The sequence below is a fragment of the Lissotriton vulgaris genome, chromosome 12, assembly GCF_964263255.1.
Source record: "Lissotriton vulgaris chromosome 12, aLisVul1.2, whole genome shotgun sequence".
NCBI classification, from domain to species: domain Eukaryota; kingdom Metazoa; phylum Chordata; class Amphibia; order Caudata; family Salamandridae; genus Lissotriton; species Lissotriton vulgaris.
Genome location: NC_141700.1, coordinates 634,938,827 through 634,941,713, shown reverse-complemented (window position 1 = coordinate 634,941,713; position 2,887 = coordinate 634,938,827). Strand labels below are relative to the sequence as shown.

General features: G+C 49.0%; 1 pseudogene; it reads left to right on the top strand.

Annotated features, from left to right (window-relative positions):
* Nucleotides 1-746: 746 nt before the first annotated feature.
* Nucleotides 747-1,464, top strand: LOC147677904 (uncharacterized; annotated as a pseudogene).
* The last annotated feature ends 1,423 nt before the right edge of the window (nt 1,465-2,887 follow it).

Below are 2,887 nucleotides of genomic sequence, written 5' to 3'. Positions count from 1 at the left end.
TAGTTGCCAAGTTTCCTGGAAGTACCCACGACTCATACATCTTTCAAAACAGTGGAATATACACACGCCTGACAGCGGGGGAATTTGGTGAAGGATACCTGCTAGGTAAAACACTGTGTGACACTCCCTTGATACATATTGCAGATGTATGTGTATGTGTGGATGAGTAATGTCTTTTTCTGTTACATATAGGGGATAGTGCATATGGGGTCCTGTCTTTCATCCTTACTCTCTACCTCAACGCTTCAATCCCCAGCCAGAGGAGATACAACAAAGCACACAAATCTACCAGGAACATTGTGGAGCGCACATTTGGGCTGTGGAAAAGCAGGGGCCGCTGCCTCCACAAAAGTGGAGGGGCACACCAGTTTACACCAGTGACCTGCTGCAAGATGATTGCAACCTGTGTAATGTTGCACAACCTTGCCATGAAGAAGGGCACCGAGGTGGAAATATCTGATTATGAGGACCTTGATGACGAACAAGCACTGCCTGAACCCAACACTGCTGGAGTAGCAACACCAACAGATGGCAGACACAGACGGGAAGAGATCACATGCAACTACTTTTAAGTAAGTAAAGAGACACAGACAGGTGGGGTATGCACCCAAAGTTTAATTTTGTCACTACGCAGGTTTCTAAAGCACAATTGTGCAACACAAATTATATACATTCAATGATGTTAGTCCTGGGTCACTTCCCCATTAACTGAACTACTCATTTGCGTGCATGCCTACCACTGCCAGATGTTTGTGGCTGGCTGTCTTCACTTGGCGTTTGGGCTGTTGCCTCACCGTGGTGCCTGCTGCTCCTCCATGTCTCTACGACAAGGGGGCTTGCCATGATGCTCCTACTTGTGCTCCCTTCACTCTCTGGCACACCCAGAGCAGCAGTTTGTGCTGTTTGTGCATTTATCAGCACCTCAACAGCACTGGTCATCCTAGCAATGCCCCTATACATCTCATTACTATTTTGCGTGAGTCCCTCCTGCATGTTTATGCATCTCCTGCATAGCAGGGAAGTGGCTGTGGCCAGGCGGTTGATGGTTTTATTTTGTTGCTGCGCACGCTGCTTCTCCTTGCGCCTTGATGACATTTCCTGATCTAGTTTGGTGCACAGAAGCTGCACCAATTGTGACATATCACGCATCCCTGCAGCCATCTCCTTTTTGACATCAACCAATACTCTGATGCCCTTCCCCATGTCTTCCATATTGTTGTTTAGGTTCCTCATTTGACGTTGGACAGAGATGATGACCTTTCCCTGCATCCTTTGGATTTTGACCATGCTCCCCTCCAGGCCACGGAACACATTGGGACCCTTCACACGTGCAGCTACACTGCTTACTCAGAGCCTGCGGTGTCTGGTACCAGTACGGGCCACCTCTGCACTGGACTGCAGTGTAGCAGAGCTACCTTCCCCAGGCAAGGTGTGTGTGTCTTCCCCCTCCATGTCACCTGCTAATGACTCAATTTCCAATAGTGGGGCAACAACATGTCTCCTGCTCTGTTGTGATGCAGGTGTTGTCACAGGCAGTGATGCAGGCATTTCTGGGGTTGACAGTAACAGAGGGGATTGTGTATGTTCTGGGGACGCCTGCAACTCTGGAGCCATTTCTGTGTCTTGGGATGGTGGCTGTGTACTTGGTGCGCCTGTGTCCTCTGATACATTCTGTTCACTTGGATGTGGCTCCTGACTCTCATCCCTCTCTGGTGCTGTGCCTTCAGTCTCCCGGGAACGCCTGCGAGATGTCTCACCTGTGGACATATGAGCGTACATTAGCTAAGCGCTACTGCCTCACAACCACTACAATTAAATAATTTTCACTTGAACAATGTACATGTTGCCTGCGCTTCATTCTGTCTGGAATCATTTCCCTAACTTGGTGGTTGCTGTGCTGTATGACATGGTCTTTCATTTATTGAATACATGTCCCATAATGCATTGCTCCACTCTGGGCATGATTATGTCCACCCTCCTCCAAATCAAAGAGGATCTTCATACCTTCAAGGAGCTACTCTCTACTCAACCCAGACATCCCTTACCCACCATTACCTCCTCTCCTAACAAGTCCCCCACCCATCCTATTCACTCCGGCACACAAAACTCTCCTCACCCGACCACAATCCGCGCTCGTAATTCCGCCACCTGTCCTCGACGCACTATCAATCCACTCTCGGAATACAACATACGCTCCCTCCTACGTTCCTATGATCCCGTTCTCCTGAACGATATAGCCACCACACACCTTCCCATCCCCACTATCCACTCCAACCCTCTTAGGCCCCCCACACACAACAATAAAGGCTCAGTCTCTAATAACCTTAAAAAAGTCACCCTCACTCTAGATCCCGCCTCCTCCCTTATCACCCCACGGCTCAAGTGCACTCTACTCAACTGCAGAGCGGCCCCTAGACACTCCTCCGACATAGCTGACCTTATCAACACACTAGACCTTGACCTGACCATTCTCACTGAAACCTGGTTAACAGAATCCTCTATGCCAATCATTGACATTCTAGTTCCCCCCAATTATCACATCATTAGACTGGACAGGAATGGCAAGGCAGGCGGTGGAATCGCATGCATTTACAGGAGCAACCTCTCAGTTACAAGAGCCCCCTCCCCTATACTCTCTTCCTGTGAATACATCTGCCTCGACGTCATCAGCGAGGGCAAACCTGTATGCTCTCTACATATCATTTACCACCCACCGGGGGACAACCTCACCTTCACCCAACAACTCATGGAGACAATCACAACCAACTCCGGTCACCAAAATACTCATATATTCCTTGGAGACTTCAACCTCCACTGGAATGATCACATTGACGCAGTAGTAAATAGTCTCAAGAACTTCCTCAAGGCTCTTGACCTCACCCAAATC